The sequence below is a fragment of the Platalea leucorodia genome (assembly GCF_965183815.1).
Source record: "Platalea leucorodia genome assembly, chromosome: Z".
NCBI classification, from domain to species: Eukaryota; Metazoa; Chordata; class Aves; order Pelecaniformes; family Threskiornithidae; genus Platalea; species Platalea leucorodia.
The window spans coordinates 79,742,691-79,762,771 of NC_138858.1; positions in this window are offsets into that span (position 1 = coordinate 79,742,691).

Consider the following 20,081-nt stretch of genomic DNA (forward strand, 5'->3'; position numbering starts at 1 on the left):
TTCTTAAATCCTTGTGGCAACACCGTCCAAGTGAGCTGAGTCTTACGTCCACTTTTAGGATTTTCCCATTCAAATGCAAATATTTTCTGGCTGGCTCTGACCCAGGATCCAGCGGTGTGCTGCGGCGCATCACATCTCTCAGTCGATCCAGGAATTCAGATGGGGACTCGTAAGGGTCTTGTTTAATTGCATATAATGCTGACCAATTTATAGTTTTGGGGATGGCCCTCTCCATCCCCTTCGAAATCCACTCCTGATATGCCTGCAATCTTTCCATATGTACAGTTTTATTCGCATCCCACTTTGGATCCCGGAGGGGGAAATACTCTTTTACATCCCCTCCTGTAGTCTTATAATGATCTTCAGCCAAATTTTCTGCCATTCTTAAAATCAATTGCTTTTCCGTCTCAGTCATGAATTCTAATAATAATTGTATATCATTCCAATCGGGGTTGTGTTGTTTTATAATAAATTGAAAATGTTTAGTTACACTTACTGGATCATTCCTGTAATCCTTTGCAACCTTTTTCCAAGCTTCTAGATCGGTGGTGGAAAAAGGTACCTTTATTAGCATCGTCCCGCCGTCAGGCCCTACCGCCTCTTGAAGAGGTGCTTGTAAGGCTGTTAGAGTAGATTTTTTTCTGGTACGGGAGGATACAGGACTATCTGAGGGAGTGGAGGTCCCGTCCGAGTCCACATTCTGTTCCTGTGATCGAGGGGGAGGCTTAAACAAATCAGTTAGATCTTGTTCTGGTGCTTGATGGACTTTATTCACTCTCGTACACCTTTGTCCAATACTACACGCCGAGCAACACCGTTTCAATTTACCTTTAAGTTCTTTGTTATTTTCCCGCTCAAGGGCGAGTACCATAGGGTCCTGTGGCGGCACTATTCCACAGTCCCTTTGCCACTCCGGATGGTTTCGGAGGGTGAAAAACATATCTGCATATGATACTTCATCCCACTTTCCTTCTCTCCTTAAAAACAACATTAATTGTAGGAGGGTATTATAGTCAATTGACCCATTAAGTGGCCACTTAGCCCCATCTTCTAATTTATAGATTGGCCACCATTGATTACAATATTTAATGAGAGTTTTCTTGCTCTCCGTACCCCCGGTTCCAACAATGTCTTTCCAATGAGCCAATATACAACCCAGGGGACTCTTCTTTAAAATGCCGCTCTGAGTGTTACCCATTTCTCTAATTTTTTCTTCCTGTCTTCTATATTACTTCTTGTTATCCCTATTTCTTTGTTTCAACTTCCACACAAATCTTTTCTCACAGATCTCTACAGTTTTCTCTCAGTCTCCCTCCCACACGTCCCACAAACCTAATCAAATTATCTAAGGAGTGACTCTCTTCCTTCTGCCAATTTGATGATTAGCCAGTTCCCCGATATTTAGGAGAATGGCTAAGCACCACGGCAGCCCAATTTTACACTAAAAGATTTTCAAATTTTATAAACGTTTTAGGCGCTTTGTCCGTCTCTGGCCGTGCTCCTTGCGGAGTCACGGAACCACAAATCAGGACTCCCACTCACTTCACAGCGATGCTGTGTCTCAAACACACATACGCACAAATTGTTAACGTTCAATATATACAATACAAACATAAAATATATACAATACGAACATATAGTATATGCAATACCCGGGTAAATGAAACAGATAATTATCGCTCCAGTTGATATCCCTTCAGCAGCTGCAAAGATTTAAATACTTTTTGTGAGAGGTCCGCTTACCCTTCTCCTGCTTCTTATACAGTCATTAGCAGGTCCGTCCTGGCTCCCGATACCGGGATGCAGCGGTGACCTCAAGATTTGCTCGATCTACCCCCAAGATCGCTAGCGGCCGCTCTATCGGTCAGCAAATCTCCTTGGCCGCTCTATCGGCCGGGGTACCCTCCTCCCCTACGGGGACTATGCTGCACGCCAGACGTCTCTGCGCGGTTTACCAGCAGCCCCGGCCAAGCGTACGACTTACTGGCCCTTCTTGTCAAACATACCATTTAATCCGCGGCTTCAGGAGGTTGTTGTCTGCTCCCACGGTGAGCGGCTGGCAGCGGAGGCTCCTCCGAGGAAGATGCTCGGGGCGCGCCCAGGAGCGTCCGCTCCGCAGTCGGTCCCGCGGTGGAGCAGAGACTCTCCTGCCTGGCTCGCCAAACTGACGTGCGGAAACAGACTCCACAACCCGTAAGGTTGTAAAGTAGGTATGTTTATTCAGCGCTGGGCAGCACGGGGGGTCATCCCGCCAAAGTCGTGCGCGCCCACGTGCTGGCTTGTCGTGGATTTATACAAGAAAGTGTTACATATACATAAGGTTTCCCAATACGCCTATACATATGCATTACCTGTCCCCGCTTCATATGAAAATTAGCCCCCAGAGGTCATTTCCATAAACCCCTCCCAGCTGCGCTTGCGCGATGCCTCCTGGTGGTGGTCGCAGGGGGTCGTGGGGATGAAGGCTGGTGACTCTTCTTCGTCACCGCTGGTAACCCCTTGTTCTTGCGCAGACTCAGTTGCTCCTTGACTCTCGTCCAAACTGCAGGGTCAGTTTCAGCTGGTTTTTAGGACAAGTTTCTGTTCTTATCAAGGAACTGTCCTTCGCTGGGAGATTGCAAGACTCCTTACTTCAATAGTCTTTTGTATAATAGTTACAACTTTTATAGTTATACTCTAAAGCCCCCCTTTCATTAGCAGAGGCAGTGAGCTCCCGTCGGCATTTCTGAGAGGGACTCCGGTGCTGGTGTTTTCTGATCCACTGCACAGGGGAGTCTAATTCTGTCCATGGAGAACTGAAGAAGGATTTGGTATGTGTGACTGGATGAAAGGACAGGGTAAGTCACAGCACCAAAGCCTCCTGCAGGACAGATTTGAATTTATGAGTCAGGGCTGAAGGCACTAAATGATTTACTTCAATAGCTTGTTTAAGTATTCCTAACTTCTTTTTTTTTTTTTTTTTTTTTTTTTAATTGCCTTACAGTTTGTGTTTCTCAGCTTGTGTTTTCTGAACTTCCAGACTTCATGAACCAGGGAAGGAAGGAAGGGAGGAAGGAAGGAAGCAAGGCAGGAAGGGAGGGAGGGAGGGAGGAGGGGAGGGAAGGGTAAGGGAGCGGGGGGGGGGGGAAGGGGAAAGGGAAGGGAGAGAGGAAAGGAGGGGAAGAGAGGAGAGGAGGGAAGAGGGAAGAAAAGGGAATGGAAACCAGAGGGAATTGGTACAAAGTACAAAATCACCAGCCTTGAGCACTTCCAGCTGTTGACTTTCTGAAAGAGTCTTTGTCATCAGTATTTGGAACACCAGCAAGCTTGAAATCTGTTGTGCAGTGGAAGTTCTAAAATGTTGTGGTTTGATGAGTCAAGAAAGCCAAAATGGCCATAGCAAAACATTGTTTGCAATGCCTCGTTCAGAACTGTTGTCAGAGTGTTCAGAAGGAAATGCTTTGTTGTGATCTAAAATGGGCTCAATGTGCTGGCAGCATCTGATGAAAATCAGAGCGTTCCCAGTGAACAGTTTGATTCTTAGCAAACTGAATTTTCTGACACAGCAGATTTTGTGAAATTTTTTAGCCAGCTCTGGTAGGAAGGGTGTGACAACAGTTTGTATTCCTCCTGTTCGTTGAACCCGACTAGTATGCTCCTTGGTCGATGTCCCCATTCCTGTTAGCCTCAAGGCGTTACGTTGGCTATGAGTTTTCAAAATGCACTTCAGTTCAGAAGGGACCCTCTATTATGTATCTGGAGCTTCTACCTGGGCTTTTAAATAGAAGCTGAAAGTAAAATAAAAATTAAAAATCATTTAATAGCCGTAAGTTCTGTTTTCACTGCAGATCCTATCTTTCAAGGGTATTTAAGCACTTGGTGGGAACACCATATTTTGAATACCACAGGTGCCAAGCCTCTTTGAAAACAGGGCCTTTTGGATCACAGTAGCACGTCTGAACAAACTGCATATTCAGTGCTGTGATGTAGCCAGCACACAAGTGCTGCTGTTTTCTGCGCTGTGGTTCACCCTTGTGGAATTGCTGACTTGTCTCCACCGACTACACAGCAAAGTGCTTTTTCCTTGTCTGAAGCACCTCCATTGGGTGGAGCAGCTGCCAGAGTGGCTGGTTTTAGAAGTAGCTCTTTCATGATCTAATGTGTTTGTCTTGAAAAAATTACTTACTACTGTCACCCTGCCATGAGTTGGAAACACCTCTTTACATACAGCTTCTCTTGATGCCAAGCTAACTCATCTGTGTCGCTTTTTAAGCTCTTTGCATTGGTAAGTAGAAGCAAATACTTATCTTTTCTTGCTTTCCTAGATGACTTTCACTTAACCCACTAGGTTTCTGTGAAATCTTAAGTTCTTTTGCGGAACTACTAGTATTGTAAGATTGGAGGCTGCATATTCTAGTTCCTGACTGTGCATATAAAGGATTAGAGAAACCATTTTTGTTATTGTGTTTCTCCAACTGTGTGAACAGTGGGAAACTTGGTGGCTTCATTTTTTTGGTAAGCCAAATATTTATGCCAGTTTGGTCTGAGCAGCAAGAACAAAAACCAGTGGGAAGGTCCCGAGCCTGTTACTTCCAGCACCCTCCCTGTACAGAAGAGGAGCTATTGTGCTTTTTTCCTTGCTCTTTGCATCAGCAGTTGTTTTTCTGTGCATAAGGTTGCTTGAGAGCTCTGGTATGATGAAACAAGGCAATTGACAAGTCAGAAAAAAACCATGATTTTCAAGCAGATTTTTTAAGTTATGGCTTACCATGTAAAAGAAATTGCTAATAATGTCCTAGTAATAGTAAGGGGTTACCCACTTCAACCTGTCTGGCCTCAACTTAGAATTTCCTGCTTTTGCTAGAAGTCAGTATAGACTTGGTTCCTTTCTTGGGAGATGGTGTACCCACTTTAAAATACTTGTTGCTATTTATACTGTTGCTGTATAGTTTTAAACTTTATTGAAGTCATTGATTAATGGTGTACTTGGCGCCAATGGGCAGCTCTTACACAACATTAATCAGTACCTGTACATATAGAAAAGTATTAACTTAAACAATTGTATTTTGAAGTAGCTGTGGTGTTTACAGTATCCTGGAGCTGATGCCATATAGTGAGTCCCTATGGCTGGAGTCCCCAGTGGTTCCTTGCCCCGGGGTCAAGGTGAGCAGGCTTGAGAGATCCTCAGTGAGAAAAATCAGAATGAAACTGAATTAGTTACCTTTCTTCTCAGGTTCTCCTTCCTTACGCCTGTATTTATGCTGTTGCCCTCCCTTTACTCAAGGGCGGGCGGGGGGGCATGTCTCTTCTGCTCACTGTTCTGCTTATTTTGATTTCTTCAGTCCTGCCACTCATCCTTCTTGTGTGGCTTGACCCACCATTGCCTTTTGGATGATCACACTGCTCACATCTTTATCTAAAACTGTGCCTGGCTCACAGTATTATGAAAAACTTACATGCTATTGTTATACCATTTTAGTACACCTATATTCAAGTTAAAGGGAAGAGAATACTCATTTTATCCTGATGAGTACCTCTGTGATTTGTAGGTGAGACAGGCCTCTGCTTTGGCTAGAGTACTGGCACACCTATGAATATCCACTCCTTCCTCACAGAGCTGGAGGGCTGGAGTTAGAGCAAAAGGATTTCTTCAGAATCCAGACAGTCCTTCCTGGGTAACTTAAAGAGTGAGAGCAGTTGGGGAATTAACCCTGTGGCCTGGAGGAACAAGAATGACTCTAGTGAAATCCATGGTAGAATTGTGTGACTCTTTAGCTGGATGACTGTCTTGGGGGAAAAAAGAAAAATACTAGCTTATTGAAGGGCATGAAAGTGCTGCTGCCTTTTGTTGTGTATACCATTCATGAAATTTAGTGAATTAAACATTTGTAAGTACGTTTTAAAATTGGTATTTCAGTATTGCATGTTGGAACTGAATTTTCCAACATCTAACCACACTTTTTCCAACATTTGTTTGAGAGTAACCTTGCCACAGCCCTCAGAATTTTTTCTCCCATAGTTATGTCTGACCATCAAACTGAAAATTGTTTGCGTGGCTTGGCTAGTGGGGATTGCAAAATTCAAGCTTATAGATGCTAACTTAACTGGTGCTTGAGCAAACAATTTCTACGACATTAAATTTGACCAGGGATGTGTTTAATGAAGTGCTTATGACAGTAGGTACAGCATCAGCTCATCTTTTATTTAATAGAGGATTGAATATTTGCATAAAGCGAGCATAAACTTTATGGAGCTGAAGTTCATTTATATGTATTGCCTTTATAGGGATTTTTTGGTGAAAGAAAGAGCCACCCAAGGCAACCAAAGTGCAACCCAGAATACGTGTAGTACGCTGAGCTCTGTGATAAGGGGTGACCCCTTGTGTCCTCTGCTCTTTCCAAAAGATGGCAACATTCTGAATGGGAGAATCAAGTCAGTGGGTTAATTAGTTTGCCATCTGTTTCTGTTCTCTGTGACCAAAAATACTCAGGATGACTGAAAAATGAAAGTTTCACTGTACAGATTGATGGGTTTTCTTCCTGGGGGGGTGTGTGCATGTCCTATAAATAAGCCTGTACCGCTTGTCACAGCTGAGTTATTAAGAGAAGTCATCGTTGTGGGGTTAGCTAAAAGGGTTTTGTTAATGATTAAACAATGATCAAACGATAATTGATCAATGATTGAATGATAACCAAATGGTAATTGAATGGTGATGAAGCGATAATTGAATGTTAATTAAACAGTGATTTGACAGTGATTTGGCAATGATTTAAGTGCTTATTAAAGCACTAATTTAAATGGTGATTAGATGGCAATCAAACGCTCTAGTACTTATGACACTGCTAATACTTAAGCTATAGCTGGGTATATGTAAATGTCGCTAGCATACAGTATACTTCTAGACCCAATGTAAAATGTTGCCTTACCTCATTATAGATACCAGATGCCAGGTAAGAGGTCTCTCGACCTCGAGGAATAACCTTGAGAGGTGTCCCTGCGCAATGGGAGATCACTGCCGTGCAGCCCGCTGCCATCCAGGAGAGCTCAGTGGGCTCAGGGGAGCAACAGGTATTTATAGTGTAAAGCGATTGACTCGTGGTCAAACCCCACTTTGGTGTACATGCAGGAGTGCAGCTGTAGCAGTTGTAGCTTGTCTGGTCCAGCTCAGGCTGGTACTTTTAGTTCCTGGTAAGACGTGGCCTAGACTCCTTAGTTCCTGAGAAGATATGGCCTAGCACGATTCTCAGGGTTTGCACAGCAGGACTGGTTTCAGTCAGGCCTACTTGTCAGTGGTGCCTGAACCAAAGTGCTGTTGACTCAGTCAGAGTGGGTGGATCCGTCACAGCTCCCTAGCAGGTTAACAGAGGCACTGCCCTTGGAGCTGATGCAACAAGGATGTGCCATCATGTCATTGCTTAAGGAAGAGCTTAAAGGGAGGAAATCTGCTTTTTACCGAGGCCAATCTGCAAAGCATCTCATTGTCCTTCTGTTCCCCATGCAAAAGGGATGTCCCTCTGTCAGTGACTCTTTCTGTGGGCCTCCGCACTGTTGTTGTAGCCATGACTATTAATCTCCTTGAACTTTGGTGGCAGAAGCTGTGATGTCAATGCAGGAACATGAGAAAGGCAGAAAGGTGTCCCATTTCCTCACTAGGTATATCAAATTTCATAAACTTAGGAAGGAGGCAGCTAAAGGTGCCTGTTGTTTGCTCAGACCTCGGCAAAAGCAGACCACAGGTCTTGAATTGGGTGCTGGGCTGCACAAATGCCCTGCTGCTCCTGCAGGGCTACTAGTGTTCAGCCTGCATGTCATTCAGAGCTCAAACCAGCATCACGGAAGACAGTGAAGTCCAAAATGGGTCCTCCTCACAACTGGCTACCCAGCAAGAAGTGCAATATAAGGGGAAATAAAAGGCTGGGAAGATGGGACAAGTGTAGTGAAGCCAACAGCAGACTGGAGTAAACAGAGCATGTGGTAGAAGGGGACAAGGAAGAGGCTGAGTCAAATCCTGATACCTAAAAGCAAAAGAAAAAGCAAGTGGGAGAAAGCAACAGAAAAGCAATGCCTTGCTTGTGGTGCAAAAGTACTGCTAGAAAGTGGAATTCAAAAGCTGAGAGCTGGGTTTTTTTCATGTGCTGCATTGCACTACATTCCCACACAAGGCTACCGTAGTGTTAAAGGGGACTTTGTCATATATGAGAGCTGATTGAGCTGTGCCCTGACAGAGGAGGAAATGAATCGGTCTAAGCCACGCAGTTGATGACTCTGCTTCTGAGATGTCCTTTCAGTAGACAACAGCAGCTGCAAGGAAGGGAAAGGAGGAAGTAGAAGTTTCTTCCTCAAATGAGGACGAGGGTTACGAGACCTGACAAGCGGTGGTCGCACTAGCAATTGCTGGGAGTCACTTTGGGAAGCCATTCTGTTTCCTTCTGTTTTGACCACAGTGAGAGGACAGAGAGTTGCTAAGAGCTCACCAGCAGAATTCAAAGGCTTAAGTAAGGTCAGGCGAAAAGATGGAGGCAGATGTTCTGTTGGTGACAGATGACTATTTGATTCAACTACCACTTATTTGGGGGCTAATACGATCCCTAGTAAAAAGACAAAATGTTCTCCGTGGAGTCTTTGGCAGTGCTCAGTCTCACTTGTTTTTTCTCCTGCTTTACATAGGAACTGTCATTCTGCTCAGCAGTTTGCATCCAGCAAAACAAAACGTGTGAAAAACGTCCACACCAACAAGAGATCTAACTGAGAGGGACTTGTCCAGGCCAAAGAAAGTGTACGTGATTCACCTCTGTTTCACAAAGTGTAAATGTTCTTAATTGGAATAACTCAATTAGCTGCCCGATACCATCCAGGCACTACTTATGCCAACTTACATTCTCTCCATGCAGGCCTTGGTTCAGCTCATTTCTCAAGGACCACCTGTAAATGCCCACTTCCAAGAAACACCTCTTCCCCAGCTGCTGCAGCGCTGCTGCTGAAGACGAAACGCTGGCTCAGCTGCTGGCCTCTGCCTTCCCAAAGGCAGCAGCCTGTGCTTGCCCTCCACGCGCAGCGACTCCCGGGCACCCGGCCCCCAGCTGCGATGCCCGCTCCGTCCCGGGACTCGGCCCTGCCCGGCTTCACCCCCGGCTGATCTGCGCTCTTCTCGCTGCACATTGCTCGCGGCACGAGCCCACGCAGAGCAGCGGGCTGCCCTCGGCAGCACCTCCCAGAACTACCGGCCTGAGCCAGGCTTTGGGGCATTGCGGGCCCTCCTCTCCGACCACAGAGCTGAGGCCCTTTCTTCTCTCTCCTTTAGCAGAGGGGAGAAGACGAGGCTGTTGGAGCGCCGCTGGAAGGCCCAGGGACTGGCAGCCACGCCAAGAAACTGCGAGCAGCCCCGGAGAGCCCAGCGGCAGGGGCCTTAGCCGGCGCGGCAGCCGCCCTTTTCTGCAGGAGAGCTGTCAGCACCGGGTGGCGGGGGCCAGGAGCGCCTTTGCAAAGGGGACCATGCCAAATAAAGGTGGCTGCTGGTGCCTGTTTGAGTGACCACGCTGCACTGTGTTTCTCTGCGGCCAAGGGGACAGAAAGGGGGGTCCTGCAGACCCCTGGTCAGAGGGGTTTCCGGGCAAACGGGCCGGGGGGACTGCCAGCCAGTCACGACAGGCCACGCGACCCAAAGAGCGGTGTCCCTTCCAGGCCACACAGCACGGGGGCTTCAGAGCACGGCTTCTCTGCATCCAAACACCGCTCTGTAGGCAGAAGCAGAGCTCCGTGCCTGGGCACAGCGCTCTCTCAGAGCACATTCGCACTGGCCAAAGAAAACGCTCTTCCAACCTCGAGAGCGCTGAGCGTGGGCACACGGACGGCAGCCCAGCACCCTGCCCCTCCGCAGGGAGCCAGCCCCATCTCCCCAGCTCGCCCTACGCTCCAGCTGCTTGCCCGCAGCAGGAGGCAAAGCTTCTCTTTGCCTTCTCTTGGCCATCACGTCCGTGCTGGAGACGTGGCCGAAGCTGAAAGGGGAGCGCTCTCTGGCACAGCGCTGCCCGAGGGCTGGGCGCCCGTGGCACCCGGTCTCGGAGTCAGCGGAACTGCGGTGGGGTGACTTGCTTGCTTTGCGCTTGTTTCCTAGACGACACACCATCCGGTCCACTGGACTTCGAGCAGATTGCTGCGGACATCCACTTCCGCCAAGACATCGTGGAGCAGTGCATACACGAGACCCTGCTCTTCTTCGCTGGGGCCCTCCGAGACGACAAGGAGGTGGAATTCTCCTTCAAGGGCATTGGCATCCTAGCCGTGCGAAGAAAAGCACTCAGCATGACCTTCTTTGATGACTGCCTCCTGCAGCTGGATGCGACCGGGAACATGCTGGCAGCTCTCATCGGGGTGAGCTTGTCCTTTCTCCGGGGCTCCTCCTCATGCCTCTTTGGCAATGCTGCCAAAGCTCGCTCCAGCGGCTTTCTCTTGGCTGCCGCCACCTGCCTCGCCACCTGGCCTACACACGCTCTCGATGAGCCAGGCCAAGCCTCGGCAGCGCCTCGGCCCCTTCGAGGGAGGGGCTAATGACATCAAGGGAGAAGGGGGTGCGCGGCTTTCTGAGAAGCAGCCTTTGGGCCTTTGAGCAGCGAGGCCGTTGGCCGCCTTTGTGAGCAACCAGCGCGTGTCCTGGGCGTCTGCTGACGTGTCTCTGTCCCCTTGCAGGATGCCAAGATGCGGGCTATCGTGGCCTTCCCGGGCAAAACCGATTTCACTCGGCTCAGTCGAGACGGGGTCGTCACGCTGCCAAGGTGAGCAGGACGGCTTGTGCAGCCCCTGGCTGGTCAAGGGAGCAGCTGCTCAGCTCCTGCTGTGGGGGCAGCCTCTTGCCGAGGCTCCTCTCCTGCCAAACCTGGGCAAGAGCAGCTCTTTCCCAGGAGAGCTTCCCGGTCCGCCCGCCGACGGCTCCTCCTTGCCTTGGAGAGTGCAGACGAAGCGGCCAGTCCGCTCTCCATGTGCCCTGAGAGAGTGAGAGAGGCGGGAGGGTCTGTGCGGGCAGCAAGGAGGGCTTGCGCTAGGATCATCAGCTTTCTGGCAGGAAGGCGAGGGAAGCAGCGGCAGAGGCTGATGGAGACCGTGGGGCCCCGCAGGTCCCACAGAGAGCTGCGTCCCCCAAGGGCTTGGCGGTGGCTCCCAAAGCTGCCTGCCAGCAGCTTATTAGCGTCAGCCCCCGAGGGAGCGCGGAGCCCTTTTGCCCAGCTGCCGCCGCCTTCTTCTTCCCAGGCTTGCAGCTGAGACCCCACACCAAGCAGCGGCCCCTGCCATTTCTCTGAAGCCCCAGAGAGAGCCGGCGCCTTGGGGCGGGGGTGCCCGCAGAGGTAATGTCCCAGCTGGGTGCTGGCAGGGGGCTGTGGGCACTCCGCTCTGGCCCGCAGGGTCCCAAAGACGCTCTTGTGCTCTTCTCTTGCCTCCCGCTTGCAGTGAGCGTGCTGGATCCCGTGTTCCTGGCTCAGCGGAGGGTTTCTCTAGCCAGGCAGCTGGCGAAGGAAGGCGAGCACGCTAAAGCCACGGAAGCCGGCCCAGACAGGTGAGCCTCCTGGAGGAGCGACGTGGCTGGGGGCGCGGGGGCACAGTGCGCCCTTGCTGTCGGGCCAGTGAGCTGTTTCCCTTGGCCGCGGGGGTGCCTGTGCTGATGCCGAAAGGCCCCGGAGACGTTGTCCTGCTGGACACGTGGCCCTCCTCTCGAACCGCCTGGTGCTGACGGAGCCGCGGGGCAGGCTGCGAGCCCAGCCTGCAGCAACTGGCTCAGTCTGGGCTCGCGCAAGCTCAGCCTGCCGTGCCTCTTCAGAGTCCTGCCAGAAATCCAGAAGTCCCAGGAGGAGCTGAAGCAGCCCAGACCTCCAGCTCAGCCGCGCTTGGAGCTCCCTGCATGTGTTCCGCAGCCCTCAGGAACGGTACGCCCTCGGGATTTGCCAGCCCTGCGTCACATTTTGGGCTCTGGGCCGGGGCAGAAGAGGCGGCAAGAGCTGCCCTCCGTCCCTGCCCTGCCGCCCAGCCCAAGCCCGAGGAGACTAACGCTGCCTGTGTCGTGTGTGCGTGGCCTCCAGGGAACGCGGTCCCTCCGCACCCAGAGGGAAGAGAAACGGCTCCGGCTGCTCATGGCATCCAAGCGCCAAGAGCTGGAAGCGGAAGCGTGGCGCCAATACCGTGCCAACAGAAGGGGACGGAACACGGAGCAAGGCCAGGTATGGCATGTGCTTCACAGCCCCCAGGAAAAGGGCATTTCCCCTCCCCGCTCCCTGGGGAGCAGGCACAGCGGCGCTGCTTGTGGCCAATTGGCCAGGCAGGGCTCTTCTCTCTGCCCGCTGCCCTGCCCGTTGCCCTGACCTGACGCAGGAGCTGTCCCTAAGGCCCCAGGCCAAAGCGTGCAGTTGGCTCTGGCACGGGCAGTCTGTTTAGTGCCTGGACCTCCCTGCGAGGGCTCAGCACCACTCTGCCCGGAAGACTAAGGCAAGCCTGCGCAAGTCACACGCCTCGGCTGAAGCCTTGCGAGCAGCCCCAGCTGTTGGAGGCAGTGCTTCAGGAGACTCTCTTCTGCCTTTGCAGAGCCCCTGCCGCCATCTCTTTGAGGATCCCCATCGCCCTCCGCACCTCCTGAGAAAGGCCTACGCCGAGAAGCTGATGAAGGAGGGGCTACAGCAGAAGGAGAAGGAGACATGCCAAAGCCCTGCAAGGCAGAGGGCATCAGAGGGGCGCGCAGAGCTGCACCTCCCGGGGAGAGCACGGCAAGAGTAAGTGTGTGCCGGCTCCTGCAGGGGCCAGGGAAAGCTTGGGGGGGGCTCCAAGCCCTGGCGCTGTCCAGGCTTTCGGAGGCTACGCAGCTTGGCATCCCCCAGCTCCTCGCGATGCAGGAATGACCGGCCTTAGAGGCCACCTCCGGGGGCCTCTCTGCGGCCCCAGGCCAACGCAGGACGCTTCTCCCCAGGGCAAGGCTTTGGGTACAAAAGGCAATGGGGGCCGTGTGCGTGACTGCCTGCGTCTGCACGTGCACGTGCGCCTGCAGGCACGGCGTGCTGGAAGAGGCAGGCAGCATCCCAGCCAAAGCACGACAGAACCAGATGCGTGGGGTGCCCCCGTCCTGCCCTGCCCTGCCCTGCCCTGCCCTGCCAGGTCCTGGGGAAAGCAGCTCTTTCCCTGATGGCCCTTGCGGCCTCGCAGACAGCTCCGCAGTCCGGCCTCGAACCAGGCGCCTTGTCCATCCACGTGGCTGGGTTCCCACCCGCTGGGCGCTCAGGAGAGCCTTGCAATAGGGGGGACACCGTCCCGGGGGGCTGAAGACGAAACGCTGGCTCAGCTGCAGGCCTCTGCCTTCCCAAAGGCGGCAGCCTGTGCTCGCCCTCCACGCGCAGCGACTCCGGGCACCCGGCCCCCAGCTGCGATGCCCGCTCCGTCCCGGGACTCGACCCTGCCCGGCTTCACCCCCAGCTGATCTGCGCTCTTCTCGCTGCACATTGCTCGCGGCACGAGGGGCCACGAGCCGCCACGCAGAGCAGCGGGCTGCCCTCGGCAGCACCTCCCAGAACTACCGGCCTGAGCCAGGCTTTGGGGCGTTGCGGGCCCTCCTCTCCGACCACAGAGCTGAGGCCCTTTCTTCTCTCTCCTTTAGCAGAGGGGAGAAGACGAGGCTGTTGGAGCGCCGCTGGAAGGCCCAGGGACTGGCAGCCACGCCAAGAAGCTGCGAGCAGCCCCGGAGAGCCCAGCGGCAGGGGCCTTAGCCGGCGCGGCAGCCACCCTTTTCTGCAGGAGAGCTGTCAGCACCGGGTGGCGGGGGCCAGGAGTGCCTTTGCAAAGGGAACCATGCCAAATAAAGGTGGCTGCTGGTGCCTGTTTGAGCGACCACGCTGCACTGTGTTTCTCTGCGGCCAAGGGGACAGAAAGGGGGGTCCTGCAGACCCCTGGTCGGAGGGGTTTCCGGGCAAACGGGCCGGGGGGACTGCCAGCCAGTCACGACAGGCCACGCGACCCAAAGAGCGGTGTCCCTTCCAGGCCACACAGCACGGGGGCTTCAGAGCACGGCTTCTCTGCATCCAAACACCGCTCTGTAGGGAGAAGCAGAGCTCCGTGCCTGGGCACAGCGCTCTCTCAGAGCACATTCGCACTGGCCAAAGAAAACGCGGGGCTTCATGCTCCTTGAAGAGCTACGCTCACGTGGAGAAACATGCTTTGTTGAAGACGCTCCTTACTTGAGCCCCTGGCTGGCCCTCAGGAACTGTCCAATGGCCCTCTTGGTAGACACTTCAGTCATTTTAGAAAGAGAGAAGATCTGGAGCTCAAACCAGCCTCACAGAAGGGAGGTGGCTGCATCAGTGGCCAAGGGAAGAGCAACGGAGGTCATCTAGCTGGACTTCTCTAAGGCCTTTGGCACAGGCCCCCACAACGTTCTCATCTCTGCATTGGAGAGATAGGGATTGGATTGGATTGGACTCGATTGGACTGGATTGGATTGGATGGGATTGGACTGGATTGGATTGGACTGGACTGGATTGGACTGGATTGGATTGGATTGGACTGCATTGGATTGGATTGGATTGGACTACGTTGCATTGGATTGGATTGGATTGGACTGCATTGGCTTGGGTTGGACTGGATTGGACTGCATTGGATTGGATAGATGGACTGGTAGATGGATAAGGAAGTGGCGGGATGGTCGCATCCAAAGAGGAACAGTCAAGGGCTCAATGCCCACATGGAAAGCAGTAAGGAGTGGTGGGGTGTCCCTCAAGGGTCCATACTGGGACCAATACTGTGGACTGTCTTCCTTAAGGACAGAGCTAGTGGGATTGAGTGCACCCTCAGAAAGCTTGCAGATGCCACCAAGCCGAGTGCTTGGAATTTGGGGTTTCTTTTTGCCAGTACAGGGTCCAGCTCCGGCGGGACCCGGCGGGGTGAGATTCCCATCTCTTTGCATGCTGCTGGTGCTCTTCCCTTCCGTAGTGTGTGTCTTGCCCAGGGCAATGCTCTGTGACGCTGCCCAGGGCGCTGGCACCTGCGCTCCACCGTGTCCTGCTTTTCTGGGTGGCTCGCTGATAGGCTTTTTGCAGGGAGCTGCAGCCCTCCGGGGCCTCCTTCTTGCTCTGGTGTTGGGGCTTGGGCTGATGGGGCCTTTGCGCCTCGCCCGGTAACGGGCTCCTCTTTCCCTCTGCCTGCCGGGCTTTCTCCTGGCACCGCTCTTAGCGGATCTCTTGCTCCTGGGCTGTGCTCACGGTCCCCACGGGACAGTGGGGCCCCCGGGGGTGGAGCGAAGCGTTTGCGAAGCCGCTAGTCGTGCCTCGTGAAGTCTTCCAGGATGGCGAGTGTGCCTGGGAGGATGCATTTGCAAGGCTCGTCGTGGCTTTGCAGCAGCCCATGCGCCATGTGCTCTTGCGGTCCTCCTTGGTGCCTCCTGGGGGGGTGAAAGAGGTCTATCCCAGTGGCCCTAGGGGACAGGAGGGGCTGAGTGTCGTCTCACAACCAGAGCTCCACGTTGCTTCCCCCTGTGGCCCGGGCTCCACTTAGCGGGCCCTCTCCAGCCCCCTTGCGAGTGCGCCAAGCCCCTTCAGCATTAATGCGCGTTCCTTCCCGGCTTCCCATTTTTTCTCCGTCGCCAGCCGAGGGCGGCTGAGCTGAGATAGCCAGCGGGAGTGTCAGCCTCAGGTGCGCAGTGGGGCTGCCCTTCCCGTGCTGGGGCCAAACGTGGGTGGGGCTGCGAGGTGGCGGGTCCCCGCAGCCCTGTGTGACACGGCGCCGTGTCACAGTGGGACACGTGCATCTCAGCAAGAGCTCTCTCTCCCCACCGTGCCTCCAGCCACACTCCGCGGCGAGGCCTGGGCGACGCCAGGGCTGCTCTCGCCAGCGCTGCTCTCGCCAGCGCTCTGCTCTGCAGGAGCTGCCCTGCCGCCAGCAGGAGGTCAGGGGAAGCCGCGGGAGAGCGTTGGAGACGCCGCTTGGGGAAGTGGCAAGGAGGAGGAGGACGAGGAGGAGGAGGAGGACGTGGAGGAGGAGGAGGAGGAGAGGAGCAGAGGGGGTTTGTAGCAGGCCCAGCACCTCTCTCCCAGCTGCTGCAGCGCAGGGGGGCAAAGATGACCAAGTACCTGCTCTTCAACCCCTTGGGGCCCGAGAAGCTTCCAACCCTCAAGGAGCTCACCACCAGCGGTAAGCGCCTGGGGAGCCCTTGCAGGAGTGCTCTCGGAGCCACGAGGAGTGGAGATGAGCTGTGGAAACCCTGAGGCTGGGGCTGGGGCTGGGGCTGTAGCGGGGGTCTTCTGGCAGGGACTGGCGGCCGCAAGGAGAGCCCTGCCTGCTGGCGCCTTGGGGCTCGGGGGTGCCTCCGGCAGACCAGGCCTCCTGCCGCTGCCCGTGTCAAAGGGATGGATCCCCTTCCCCAAAACACGACGGATGCCTGCCCTTCCTGGGCCCAGGGCGGGCTTCTTGGAGGCTAGGGGCGCTCAAGAACGCAGCTGGGCCGCCCCGGCGCTGCGAGCGTTTGCTCAGGGCGAGGCGGGGCTTGAGCGCCCTGCACTGTCGCTTCCGTGGGTAGGGGGCTGCTGGACGGTTGGGCCTTGCTGACTCAGAGCATGGCGTGCCTTGCCTTTGCCTTCCAGAAATCTGCAAAGTCTGGGCTGCCGCATCCAAGTACATCCGGAGACAGCTCTTGCAGAAGAGGGTGAGCCTTGCCTCCTGCTCATGGCCCATCCTGCCCCTCTGGAGCTCCGGAGCGGGCAGGGCGCAAAGCAGCATCCCCAGGGCCACGCCAGTCACGCGGCAGCCTTCCCCCTGCGCAGCACTGCCAACGCTCCCTCTCCTTGCTTGCCTTTTCAGGCGGTGGACATCGGAATTGGGACATTTGCAGTTGTCCCAGCGTGTGCCACAGTGGGAGAGGACGAGGTTTTGCCTGTGGAGAGACCTGTGTTCCAGCCGTGCAGGTTTCTGAAGAAATTTTACAAGCTCAAGTGTGCGAAGACCAAAATGCCCGGTAAGAAGAGGGATGCTTCCCCTGCCCAGCCCTTGCATTTGACTCGGCGCCCACACCTCTGCGACACGGCCGAGCAAAGGCTCTTCCAACCTCGAGAGCGCTGAGCGTGGGCACACGGACGGCAGCCCAGCACCCTGCCCCTCCGCAGGGAGCCAGCCCCATCTCCCCAGCTCGCCCTACGCTCCAGCTGCTTGCCCGCAGCAGGAGGCAAAGCTTCTCTTTGCCTTCTCTTGGCCATCACGTCCGTGCTGGAGACGTGGCCGAAGCTGAAAGGGGAGCGCTCTCTGGCACAGCGCTGCCCGAGGGCTGGGCGCCCGTGGCACCCGGTCTCGGAGTCAGCGGAACTGCGGTGGGGTGACTTGCTTGCTTTGCGCTTGTTTCCTAGACGACACACCATCCGGTCCACTGGACTTCGAGCAGATTGCTGCGGACATCCACTTCCGCCAAGACATCGTGGAGCAGTGCATACACGAGACCCTGCTCTTCTTCGCTGGGGCCCTCCGAGACGACAAGGAGGTGGAATTCTCCTTCAAGGGCATTGGCATCCTAGCCGTGCGAAGAAAAGCACTCAGCATGACCTTCTTTGATGACTGCCTCCTGCAGCTGGATGCGACCGGGAACATGCTGGCAGCTCTCATCGGGGTGAGCTTGTCCTTTCTCCGGGGCTCCTCCTCATGCCTCTTTGGCAATGCTGCCAAAGCTCGCTCCAGCGGCTTTCTCTTGGCTGCCGCCACCTGCCTCGCCACCTGGCCTACACACGCTCTCGATGAGCCAGGCCAAGCCTCGGCAGCGCCTCGGCCCCTTCGAGGGAGGGGCTAATGACATCAAGGGAGAAGGGGGTGCGCGGCTTTCTGAGAAGCAGCCTTTGGGCCTTTGAGCAGCGAGGCCGTTGGCCGCCTTTGTGAGCAACCAGCGCGTGTCCTGGGCGTCTGCTGACGTGTCTCTGTCCCCTTGCAGGATGCCAAGATGCGGGCTGTCGTGGCCTTCCCGGGCAAAACCGATTTCACTCGGCTCAGTCGAGACGGGGTCGTCACGCTGCCAAGGTGAGCAGGACGGCTTGTGCAGCCCCTGGCTGGTCAAGGGAGCAGCTGCTCAGCTCCTGCTGTGGGGGCAGCCTCTTGCCGAGGCTCCTCTCCTGCCAAACCTGGGCAAGAGCAGCTCTTTCCCAGGAGAGCTTCCCGGTCCGCCCGCCGACGGCTCCTCCTTGCCTTGGAGAGTGCAGACGAAGCGGCCAGTCCGCTCTCCATGTGCCCTGAGAGAGTGAGAGAGGCGGGAGGGTCTGTGCGGGCAGCAAGGAGGGCTTGCGCTAGGATCATCAGCTTTCTGGCAGGAAGGCGAGGGAAGCAGCGGCAGAGGCTGATGGAGACCGTGGGGCCCCGCAGGTCCCACAGAGAGCTGCGTCCCCCAAGGGCTTGGCGGTGGCTCCCAAAGCTGCCTGCCAGCAGCTTATTAGCGTCAGCCCCCGAGGGAGCGCGGAGCCCTTTTGCCCAGCTGCCGCCGCCTTCTTCTTCCCAGGCTTGCAGCTGAGACCCCACACCAAGCAGCGGCCCCTGCCATTTCTCTGAAGCCCCAGAGAGAGCCGGCGCCTTGGGGCGGGGGTGCCCGCAGAGGTAATGTCCCAGCTGGGTGCTGGCAGGGGGCTGTGGGCACTCCGCTCTGGCCCGCAGGGTCCCAAAGACGCTCTTGTGCTCTTCTCTTGCCTCCCGCTTGCAGTGAGCGTGCTGGATCCCGTGTTCCTGGCTCAGCGGAGGGTTTCTCTAGCCAGGCAGCTGGCGAAGGAAGGCGAGCACGCTAAAGCCACGGAAGCCGGCCCAGACAGGTGAGCCTCCTGGAGGAGCGACGTGGCTGGGGGCGCGGGGGCACAGTGCGCCCTTGCTGTCGGGCCAGTGAGCTGTTTCCCTTGGCCGCGGGGGTGCCTGTGCTGATGCCGAAAGGCCCCGGAGACGTTGTCCTGCTGGACACGTGGCCCTCCTCTCGAACCGCCTGGTGCTGACGGAGCCGCGGGGCAGGCTGCGAGCCCAGCCTGCAGCAACTGGCTCAGTCTGGGCTCGCGCAAGCTCAGCCTGCCGTGCCTCTTCAGAGTCCTGCCAGAAATCCAGAAGTCCCAGGAGGAGCTGAAGCAGCCCAGACCTCCAGCTCAGCCGCGCTTGGAGCTCCCTGCATGTGTTCCGCAGCCCTCAGGAACGGTACGCCCTCGGGATTTGCCAGCCCTGCGTCACATTTTGGGCTCTGGGCCGGGGCAGAAGAGGCGGCAAGAGCTGCCCTCCGTCCCTGCCCTGCCGCCCAGCCCAAGCCCGAGGAGACTAACGCTGCCTGTGTCGTGTGTGCGTGGCCTCCAGGGAACGCGGTCCCTCCGCACCCAGAGGGAAGAGAAACGGCTCCGGCTGCTCATGGCATCCAAGCGCCAAGAGCTGGAAGCGGAAGCGTGGCGCCAATACCGTGCCAACAGAAGGGGACGGAACACGGAGCAAGGCCAGGTATGGCATGCGCTTCACAGCCCCCAGGAAAAGGGCATTTCCCCTCCCCGCTCCCTGGGGAGCAGGCACAGCGGCGCTGCTTGTGGCCAATTGGCCAGGCAGGGCTCTTCTCTCTGCCCGCTGCCCTGCCCGTTGCCCTGACCTGACGCAGGAGCTGTCCCTAAGGCCCCAGGCCAAAGCGTGCAGTTGGCTCTGGCACGGGCAGTCTGTTTAGTGCCTGGACCTCCCTGCGAGGGCTCAGCACCACTCTGCCCGGAAGACTAAGGCAAGCCTGCGCAAGTCACACGCCTCGGCTGAAGCCTTGCGAGCAGCCCCAGCTGTTGGAGGCAGTGCTTCAGGAGACTCTCTTCTGCCTTTGCAGAGCCCCTGCCGCCATCTCTTTGAGGATCCCCATCGCCCTCCGCACCTCCTGAGAAAGGCCTACGCCGAGAAGCTGATGAAGGAGGGGCTACAGCAGAAGGAGAAGGAGAGATGCCAAAGCCCTGCAAGGCAGAGGGCATCAGAGGGGCGCGCAGAGCTGCACCTCCCGGGGAGAGCACGGCAAGAGTAAGTGTGTGCCGGCTCCTGCAGGGGCCAGGGAAAGCTTGGGGGGGGCTCCAAGCCCTGGCGCTGTCCAGGCTTTCGGAGGCTACGCAGCTTGGCATCCCCCAGCT